The sequence below is a fragment of the Mustela erminea genome, chromosome 4 (assembly GCF_009829155.1).
Source record: "Mustela erminea isolate mMusErm1 chromosome 4, mMusErm1.Pri, whole genome shotgun sequence".
NCBI classification, from domain to species: Eukaryota; Metazoa; Chordata; class Mammalia; order Carnivora; family Mustelidae; genus Mustela; species Mustela erminea.
In genome coordinates, this window is record NC_045617.1 from 50,748,614 (window position 1) to 50,760,314 (window position 11,701).

At 36.0% G+C, this 11,701-nt stretch overlaps 1 pseudogene; it reads right to left on the reverse strand.

The window, feature by feature from the left end:
- Window positions 1–6,579: 6,579 nt before the first annotated feature.
- Window positions 6,580–11,459, reverse strand: LOC116589326 (annotated as a pseudogene).
- Between the last annotated feature and the right edge of the window lie 242 nt (window positions 11,460–11,701).

An 11,701-nucleotide genomic window follows, 5' to 3' on the forward strand; every position in this document is an offset into this window, starting at 1 on the left:
TGCATTGCTCATTCAGTAAAACACACAGCATTTTATTTAATTACTATCATTTGTCTCCAAAAGCAAATATTTACAAACTACATGAATTCCTCCAACACTCCATAGCTTTTAATCTGAACTGAGAAAGCCAGCTTCAAACTGATGGTTTTTGTTTAAAAGATCCAAATGTACGAATAACTATAAATGATTAATTTTTATCATTATACCAGAACAGAAATAAATGAATTCTCTTTATGCAAACAACCATTTCTCTCTAAAACCTTTATCCGAGAGCCATGGGAGATATGTCTGTGAAGCAAGCTATTTTTGTTTGGTCCTTTAAAGAACAAAAATGTTTCTAAGCCACCATGTAAAAAAGGCTTTTATATCAGTTGTGAATATTATTGTCCTATTTAAAATTGTAAGTCTTTTTTTTTTTTTTTTTTATTTCCAGCATAACAGTATTCATTATTTTTGCACCACACCCCGTGCTCCATGCAATCCGTGCCCTCTATAATACCCACCACCTGGTACCCCAACCTCCCACCCCCCGTCCCTTCAAAACCCTCAGATTGTTTTTCAGAGTCCATAGTCTCTCATGGTTCACCTCCCCTTCCAATTTCCCCCAACTCCCTTCTCCACTCTAAGTCCCCATGTCCTCCATGCTATTTGTTATGCTCCACAAATAAGTGAAACCATATGATAAGTCAAGCAGAGAAAGACAACTATCATAAAATTGTAAGTCTCTTAATAGGCCATTTATTTTTCCATATGAGCAAAAATACAGACTTACATATTTTTGACATACCCAGGTCTTTGGAGAGAAACTTCTCTCTTGGGTGTAGTCCACTCAGACTGCACTCTTTTTGTGGGGGGGGGGGGCGCTTAGATCAGTCTTCTCATTCTGGAAAACACAACCTTATTGTAGTTCTAAGATAGGTCCCACCTCTTTATGTGCATTGTTTTGAAAATAACCGAAAGGTTCCAGTTTAACTTTGGGAGACATTGAAGCATTAAAAGATAAACCAAGGCATATTAAAAATTTAAGTTTATTTGAGCAAACATCGATCCGAATTGGGCAACGACAAACCAGAACTGTTTTAGGAGTGTTTGCTCCCAGGAGCTAGAGGGAAAGACGTATGGAGAATGTTCAAAAGCAAGGAAAGGAAATTATTTGATTGGCTTCAACTTAAAGCCCAATTAGCTGTTTGTGATTGGCTGCCCCTACTGTCTTGATTTTGTAAACTTGAGGCATTTATAGGCTTAGATTTTGGTTTGCTTACATAGGCTGTCTGGTATTAGAGCCACCTCAGTCTGATGGCTTCCTTGTTTAAGTGCAATGAAAAATATTTAGTTGAGGGGCACCTGGGTTAAGCATCTGATTCTTAACTTTGGCTCAGGTCATGATCTCAGGGTTGAGATTGAGCCCCAGGTCTGGCTCTGTGTGGAGTCTGCTTGTCCCTCTCCCTCTGTTCCTTCCCCTGAATAAATGAATAAAATCTTAAAAAAAAAAAAAAAAAGTTTAGTTGAGGGACACCTGGGTGGCTTAGTCAGTTAAGAGTCTGCCATCCACTGAGGTCATGATCCCAGGGTCCTAGAATCGAATCCTACAGCAGGCTCCTTGCTTAGTGGGGAGCTTGCTTCTCCCTCTTCTTCTGCTCTTTCTTTCTGACAAATAAATAAATAAATAAAATCTTTTTAAAAAAAGTTCAGTTGAGAAGGTTAATGGCATGAATTATTATTATTTATAGATGAATAAGATTAAATGTATATATATATTGTAGACCATGAGTACTATTTATGTAGATATATACGCTGAGTGTGGTCCTGTCAGTTCTCATGCTCCCATAAGATTAAATTACCTATGTGTGAATTCATCATTATAAGACTAGAATCTACATAGCACATAGGCTCCCTGCAGAAACCCACCTAGATCGACCACATTGCAGAAAGACCACAGCGCAGAAAGAAACACTAGACTTGCTTGTCTTAGTTTTTGTATCCTAAAAGCAGAGAATTCTTATTTGCTCTTTCTGCATATGTCCAACCCCCCTGATTCAGAATGAGTCTTCATTCATTATTTCTCTATAGTCTTCTGTTTCATTTTCTATTAGCTGTGACACAGACTGTGTAATGTTTGTTTACACAGATTAAAAACACAGATTTTTAGATTAAGATTAACAGATTAAACAGATTAAGATAAACAGATTCTGCTAAAGAAGCAGGAACTTCACTATGATGGTATGTTTTTCAAATTGCTGCAAAAGTTGCTAGTGTATCCTTCTATAGGTTCTTCTCCCTTATGATCATGTCAGTGAGAGGATTTATTAAATTATTTGATGAATGGAAAGACTTCTGGAACTCTTCTTAGTCTTCACCCACTATTCAACAAAACATTACTTTGTATTCATTTTCTGTTACATTGATGTTCTCTGTTGAGACAAATTTTTGCCATTTAAGACTTTCTTGCTCAGATACCTGGGTGTTGTTTAAAGATAAACTGGGGCATATTAAAAATGTAAGGGTTTCTGCAATTGCACTACTGGGTATTTACCCCAAACAGATGTAGTGAAAAGAAGGGCCATCTGTACCTCAGTGTTCATAGCAGCAATGACCACAGTCACCAAACTGTGGAAAGAGCCAAGATGTCCTTCAACAGATGAATGGATAAAGAAGATATGGTCCATATATACAATGGAATATTATGCCTCCATCAGAAAGGATGAATACCCAACTTTTGTATCAGCATGGAGGGGACTGGAGGAGATTATGCTGAGTGAAATAAGTCAAGCAAAGAGAGTCAATTTTTATATGGGTTCACTTGTGGAGCATAAGGAATAACATGGAAGATACTGGATGAAGGAGAGGAGAAGGGAGTTGGGGGGAATCAGAGGGGGAGATGAACCATGGAAACTGTGGACTCTGAGAAACAAACTGAGGGTTTTGGAGGGGAGGGGTGGGGGTTGGGTGAGCCCGGTGGTGGGTATTATGGAGGGCACGTATTGCATGGAGCACTGGGTGTGATGCATAAACAATGAATTTTGGAATGCTGAAAAAAAAAATAAAATCAATTAAAAAAAAAGAAATAAAAAAATGTAAGGGTTTATCTGAGAAAAAATTAATTTGAATTGGACAACACCAAACTAGAAGTGGTTAGGAGCATTCCTTCACAGAGACATTTATAGAGAGAAGATGGATGCAAAGTAAGGAGATTATTAGTTGGCTCAACCTTAAAGTCTAGTTAGCTGTGTATGATTGGTTGTCCTTACAGCACTTTGGTTTCATAACCCTGAGGCAGTTACAGGATTAGATTTTGGTTTGCTTATGTAGGCCGCCATGGTGTTAGAGACACATCAGTCTAATGGCCTCCTTATTTAATTAACTTAATAGTGTATTGTTAACCTTAAAAATAAAATAGCCAGTTATTTTATCAGCAAAATGGATTATTTGGAAATAACAAAAAAAATGCAATTCAGGAAATGCAAACTGGCAAAACTGTAGCAAGTCTGGAGAACAAAGGAGAAGAATGTTCTTTTATAGAGGAAAAGGAGGAGTTCGGAGGGGCTGTTACAAACAAATTCATTGGAGTAAATTGAGAATTCAAAATGTGTAGTGGCTTTTCATTGGCTGAGTTGTGACAGTGTGTCATCGGATGAGCTGTTGCTGGGTGAGGAAGAAATTTTTCTAACTCCTTGCTGGAGCAGTAAAGTTTAGGCTTCTTGTTGGGAATGCAAGGCATCTCTCTTCCTTTAGGGTCTGGGACTGATAATGAATGGTAGTGTGTGAGAGCTCCCACTTCTGGTCTTCTAACTCTTATTTTATTTTTTTTTAATTTTTTATTTTTTATTAACATATAATGTATTATTAGACCCAGGGGTACAGGTCTGTGAATCACCAGGTATACACACTTCACAGCACTCACCATAGCACATACCTTCCCCAGTGTCCATAACCCATGAGTTTTCCTTTATCCAATTTCACAGTATAGCTAAAGATAAATTAAAGCGACCTCAAAGACTTTCTTTTTCTTTTTTTTTTTTTTTAAGATTTTATTTATTTATTTGAGAGAAAGAGATCACAAGTAGGCAGAGAGGCAGGCAGAGAGCGAGAGAGAAGCAGGTTCCCTGATGGGCAGAGAGCCTGATGTGGGACTTGGTCCCAGGACTTTGAGATTATGACCTGAGCTGAAGGCAGAGGCTTAACCCACTGAACCACCCAGGTGCCCCCTCAAAGACTTTCTTGTTCACTATCCTTGTTGTGTGGAGGAAGAAATAAAAATCTCAGAATCATGTACCTTTCCCAAGACTAATCCACTCTTGAAAGGCAAAGGTGGCCCTGGAACAGAGACCTGTGGTTCTAATTTCCTAATCTCTACCCCCCCCCCCCCGCCAATAATTCTTACTGACTATCCTCTCTTAGATAGTAAATGGAGATATTTGAATGTTTTTTTCTCCACATGCTTGATTCTACATAAGTGAATTCAGGGTACACATAGGATAATTAAAAGGGAATTTTATAGCCATCACATTTAAACATAGATACCCAATTCCAAATATATGGAGGTCCCAAATAGATGGCTAACAATTATTAAATAATCTGTAGAACAGTCACATTTCATTTCTGGCAGTGCTAATTCTTGCTAGCTATGATAATAAACATTAGGTAATGTAATATAATTGATAATATAATTTTCAAATATCCAGCTTTGTGGATACAGTCAGTAGAGTCAATCTGTGCAATTCATAGATAATTTGGTAGTTTGTAAGCAGCTTCTGAAAGAAAGATTGGTATTTATGTTACAGGATTCATGACTGAAGAAGGCGGTTGAAACAGATAAACACAAGGCACTAAGTGAATTTACAGCAACACATATTATCAGGTGCTTAGAATTAGGTTCTTATTGCATTAGAACAAAGAAAATTAGTTGAAAGAGTTAAAAACATATTTTAGAAATACTCTGTTTTAAAAATACAGAATATAACATAACTCAAATGAGATAAAATCTTTATAATATTTTTAAAAGAAGGTAGCTATAAAGTTTTCCTACCAAAAGGAAAATAAATACATTTTTCTTGAAGATGTTATTTGTGGGGCACCTGGGCGGCTCAGTCGGTTAAACTCAGGTCATGATCCCAGGGTCAAAAAAATCAAATAAATAAAATATTTTAAAAAATAAATAAAAAGAAAAAAGAAAAAAAAATGTTTATTTATTTATTTATTTGAGACTGCAAGCAAGAGCAAGAGAGAGAGAGCATGAGTTGTGGGGGGGAGTGGGCAGAAAGAGAGAGAGAGAGGGAGAAGCAGGCTCCCCGTTGGGCAGGCAGCCAGCCTTGGGGCTCGAGTTCCAAAATGATGATCAGAGCCAAAGGCAGCTACTTAACTGACTGAGCCACCCAGGTGCCCCTAAATACATTTTAAAGTAAGAACAAAAGAATATAGTTAGCTTTTCTTCAAGTGTGAGGAAAAATGAGAAGAAAATCTTCACTTTAGTGTGTTATATAATAGTTCTCAATTTTTAAAAATGGGATTAGTCAATAGAAAAGATAGTTTCCTTGAGGGTTTTAATGTAACTCAGAACTTTATAGACTCTTTATAGAAAAAAAGTGACCTTTTCGTTGACAGTTAATTATTAAAGTACCAGTTTATAAAACAGCATTTTTTCTATTGATTTTGAAAAGAACATGAATATCAGTATAATGGGTTATTAGTCAATCACTGGTATTAAGAATTAGCTGTTAATTGTGAAGTAGATGGTAAACATATTATTCAAATAATTCTCACAATAGAATTTTCATTTTGGGTTCCCAAATGAGGTAACTTTATGTGAAATTCTCAGTACCAACTTAATTGTTTTTTCTCAGGAAATAATGTCTTCATAAATGTCTATATATCTTAGATTGAATAATACACTTTAGGGAATATTCCAGTGAATATTGCTAACTGTGTTATAATATCAAATTCAGTTCAGTATTCAGTGATTCTTTTTTTAATTCATAATCATCAAAAAACACAAAATCTAAGGTAAAAGTAAATTGGAAAGTTAGAAAGGAAATTGGAGGAGAGGTATTTATCACTGTTGAAATATGAGCTAATTATAACCAAACCAAATATAGAGTGAGAAAATGAAGTAGTTATGGTATGAATTAGAAAATAGATACTTCTGTGAAAAGACAAAATCACAACTCTTATCAGAAAAGCTGAGTTTCTATGCATAAAATGGTAAAGGGGAAGGAATTTTTACATGTTGGGTAAGTAAACAAGATTGAAACCTCTAATTTTTTTTAGTGGTAGAGAAATATATTTAATTATTCAACAACCTGACGTTACCACTTGTGAGTAAAGCACCAAATAAATGTTATTTCCTTATAGTTGTGAGTATGTACAAAGATAGAAAAAAAGAGGGGGATTTCCAAAATATTTCAATGATCTATTCCAGATGTGAATTCACCTAGAGCCTAAAGATGTCGATTAGAATCAATTATTCAGAAGCTGATTATCCCATTAATCTATTTCCACATGCTTTTTCCTTAACATTTGTCTTTTATTTTCCATTGTTATCAAGAAGGAGAGACAAATGACTTTGGAGGCAAAATTAGTTGATTATGTGTAAAAAGCTAACAGGTTCAATGGAATATTACTAGACCAAGAAAGGAATGTCATAGTGATATGTACTACAACATCAATAATTCTGGAAAACTTTATGCTAAGTGCTAAGTTAAAAAACAAGTTGCAAACTGCCCATATTGTGTGGTTCTCTTTATATATTTTTTAAATATTTTATTTATTTATGAGAGAGAATCAGTTGGGGGAGGGAGAGGTAAAGGGAAAGGGAGAAGCAGGCTCCCCACTGAGCAGGGAGCTGGACATGGGACCTGATCCCACCTGAGCAGAAGGCAAATGCTTAACCAGCTGAGCCATGCAGGCATCCTTGATTCTCTATTATATTAAGTGTTAAGAATAAACAAATTTATACTAACAAAAAGGAAATTAGTGATTAGTGCCTACCTGGGGCCAGGGGTGGTGCTAATAGCTAGGGGATTTCTTTTAGGAATAATAAAAATATTCTTATATTGACTATGGTAATGGTTATATAACATTGTGAATATGCTAACATTGTGAATATGCTAACATAATTGAATTGTGTGTTTTAAATGGTCAGGTTTTTGATATGTATATTATATTTTAATAAAGATTTTTTAAAAGAAAAATTGCATCTCATTTTAAATCTTACAAGAGTTCCATTTAGAAAAAGGCAATACATTGACCATTACATCTAAAAAGATGAAGGCAACTGGTTACATTGATAAAACAATTTTATTGGCTGGTAAGGATGAAAGATACATTGTGATTTTTATGGAGGCTCAATCACACAGGCATTATCAGTTATTAAATCTACTCTTAGTCCCTCTCCCATCTTTGAAGAATGGGATGTGGAACTGAAAATTGCAAGCTTCCAGTCATGGCTTGGTCTTTCTGGTGACCAGCCCCTATCCAAGATCTACCTCTTTAGAACAAAGACACTGCTATTATTACCCAAGAAGTTCCAAAGGATTAAGGATCTCTGAATCAGGAATTGGAGTAAAAGACTGAATTGTAGAAGAAAATATTCTACTAGCACCCCTATATACAAGGAAACTGTTTGCTGTAGCCAAATTCATCATCATATTAGGAAACAAACTTGACAAGGTAGTCAATGAGAGCAATGCCAGCCTCAGCATTGAAAGTGGAAGAGTGAGTGTTACTGTTAAGGTTCAGGAGACAACTTGGTATTCAGTGTAGTCTGAGATGCCCTTGAAGCAGCCCTCTGGTGCCTGCTTCATCACCTTCTAGATGTCATTGTATTTGTCAAGTTTCTCCACGTAGCAGGTTAGATCCACGACTGACCTGTAGTGTTTGGACAATAAACAATAATTTTAAAAGAATAATATAAATGATCTGTGTTTCTAATAAATTAAAATTGGGCGTGAGGATACAGACGTCCGTGCCAGTGAGCTTCCCATTCAGCTGAGGGATGACCTTACATACAGCCTTGGTAGTGCCAATAGAAGCAGGGATGATATTCTGGGCAGCCTTTCAGCCATCACACCATAGCTTCCTAGAAGAATTGTCCATGGTCTTCTGGGTGACAGTGATGGCATGAACTGTGTTCATGAATCCCTCTGTGATACCAGAGTTGTCATGGATGACCTTGGCCCAAGGAGCCAAGCAGTTGGTGGTGCAGGAGGCATTGCTGATGATCTTGAGGGAGTTGTCATACATCTCATGGCTCACACCCATCATAGACATGGGTGCATCAACAGAAAGGGCTGAGATGTTGACCCTCTTGGCCCCACCCTTCAAGTGAGCACCAGGCTTCTCCATGCCGGTGAAGACCTCAGTGGACTCCACAAAATACTCAGCACCAGTATCACCCCATTTGATTGATGTTGGCAGGATCTCCCTCCTGGAAGATGGAGATGGGCTTTCCATTGATGACAAGTTTTCCGTTCTCACCCTTGCCTTGTGCTGTCGACTTTGCCGTGGGTTGGGTCATCGATGGTGACAGTATCCACTTTGCCAGAGTTCAAATAGCCCTGGTGACCAGACACTCAATATGGCCAAATACATTGACTCAAGCCCTCACCTCCACATCTCAGGGACACATACCAGAAGATGCAGCTGTCTGTCAAAAGGACAGGAGCAGAGAATCATATTTTAAAATATTTTTATATTGATGACAAGAGTTTGAGTTTTCCCATCAGTAAGAGATAATTTGAAAGTAATGGAAGAATATAGTGAATATCCACTTTAGTAATTATGAAATAAAAATTCAAAGGATTGATAGTAAAAGAGATAACATTTAAATTTTGTCTTTTACTCTATGTAAACTATTTGATGCTTTCATGGTGTATTAATCATTTATTATGCCAGCATATTGGAAGATCAATGGTCTGGGTAAAAAGGTAGAAAAGGTAGATTTCAAGTTCTCCATTTCAGTCATTTTTAACCAGTGATGTCCAGAGTGATCTACACAGTCGTTTTTCAAGTGATTGAAATGAGTTTGTACAAGAAACAGTAATTTTAAAAGAATAAAAATCTTATACATGGTATGCATTTCTAATAAATTAAAATTTCCATTCAGTTTGACAAGCAATCTGAGGTTTTAACACTCCCTTTAATACTTTTGCCCATCTGGGAGGTTACTATTTTTACCCAGGTTTTTACTGTAATGTATTTTTTTTTCTGTATTTAGTGGGTCAGGCTTCTGCACAAAAAGCTATCCAGGCAATCAACCATAGACATGATGAGCATTTCAAAGAAGAGAAGAGGTGTGTGCCCTTGTGAATTATATGTTCAAATTCATTGCCCATTTTTCAGAAGTATTAACGTCCTCTTATTGGTTTGTAAAATATCTGAACAGACCATCATCCCCTTGATAATATGTAATAACTAGGTACATAGGTCTGAGCCTGATGGTGTAAGCTCAGATTCCAACTCCATCATCTATTTGTTGAAAAACATGGATCAATAAGTCAGCTAACACTTCCTCACTTTTCTCATCTATAAAATGAGGACAGTAATACTACCCATATCTTATTATTGCTAGCAAAGTTAAAGGCTTAATACATGTAAAACATTTAGAAACTTTGTTCCTAAATTTCCTCTTGCATGGAAGAAGGATAATCATTCCATTTTGTAGCACTATCACGAGACTAAACACTTTCATATATGTAAAGTGATCTGAATGGTGCTAGGCATGTGGTCACTGCTATGTAACTACAAGTGCTATTAATATTTTTACTTTATTATTATTCTAATAATGTCCAGTTTACAATAACTCCTTGCTATTAACTCTATAGTGCAAATAATTGGGTTTATGGTGTGTTTTGTAAAGTTTTGAATTTTTATGCAATGGAAACATTTTATAGGCCAATGGATGTTAGTCGTGCCATCGCATTCTTTACATGGTTGTCTTAATCTGCTTGAGGTGCCATAACAAAATTCCATAGACTTAGTGGCTTAAGCAACAGACATTTAGTTCTTATACTTTTGGAGTCTGGAAAGTCCAAGATCAAGGTGCGGGGAGATTCATTTGCTGGCAAGGGACTTCTTCCTGATCTTAGATGGCTTTCTTTTTTTTTGGATTTTCATCACATGGAAGAGAGAGAGTAGGAGAGCTCTGGGCTCTTTTTGTCTTCTTAAAAGAATACTAGTCCCATCATTGGGGGGCCCCACTCTCAGGACCTCATCTAGACCTAATTACCACCCAAAGGTCCATCCCTCTGAAAATACTACATTGGAGATATATGAATATGAATTTGAGGGCTTGGGAATGTGAATATTCAATACATAACAATAATTGTCTCATTTCAATCTGTGTATCTTACAGGTTTGATGCTTTTATTATCCCACTTTTCAAATCAGGAAACTACTCTTTTCCAACACATATTTGAAAAGTTGTTTTAACTTTTTATATTGGACTTGAGATTCATCATTGTTGTTTTATAGGTACATTTATAAAGCTCCAGTTATACATATATTTACATATATATGTATTTTATTTTTATAGTTTGATGGAGAAATGATTAAAATAATAAAACAAAGTATGTCATATTTATCATGTTTTATTGTTAAAAAATTTGTAAAATAATAAACAGAAAAACTTAATATAGTTAAGGTTCCTCTTACCATTTTGTCAGAATAAGCACACTTTATTTAGCTGAAACTCTCTAATTTGAGTGCATATGAAATTCCTATGTCAACCTTTGACCATAATTTATTTGATTAATCTTTTTCAGTTACTTTGTTATTGAAATTCAATTTATATAAAGTATTGTTAGTCTATTAGCATCCCAACATTTTATTGACATGTTTCATTATAGGAGAATAGTCTCATATATCATGACATTGGTTTTTTAAAGATATATATCAGCAGTATGTTTTGCTTTATCTCTGATTCTATTGCCAAAAAAGAGGGAGGGGTGTTTGGATCTAACTGGCCATGATTGTGGAACTAAGCACATATAAACACCCTCTGGAATTCTAACTCTGTTATTTAAAAGGTTCTGAGGACTGAGCTGTGTGTTTAAAAGGTTCTGAGGATTGAGCTGTGTCTGCAGAATGAAGACTTGTTCTGTTTTGTTTTGGTTTCACTCTCCAGGTACCTGTGACCAGAAAGTGAAGTTTCTTTCTTTCTTTTTTTTCTTCTTCACATTGCTAATTTTTATAATTTTTATAATTTCTTCTACTCTATCTTGCCAAAACTTCGCTATTCTTTTGATATTCCTGATATTTGACTATTATATTGGCTCCCTTTTTCTGAATTTTCCTTCATTCAGTAAGGTCTTTAGTTTTTGACTCAAAATTCCTTTCTCCATTCCATTCTTACTGTCAGTGAGTCCCTCCAATGATATTTTATCCCAATTCTCTTCTGCTACTTGCTGAAATAACCTCTCAGCCACTGCTTTTCCTAAAAACTCTGAAAGTGTGACTTCAGACATCTCGCTTTCCGTCTCAACACCCCTGTATCATCCAGTTCCACTGATAGGATTCCTTGATATTGAAGCTGCTAGTCCACTAACCCCATAATTTTCTTACTAACCATCATTCCTCCTCACACCTCATTCTACTCTTTGCTCAGTTTATATCCCATGGTCTATTTGGCCTTTGCAAAAGCGCTGCCATCTTTGAGCTCTGATGTTCTCCACCAGCAGTAGTTTAAGTCCTACTTAAACTATCCAGC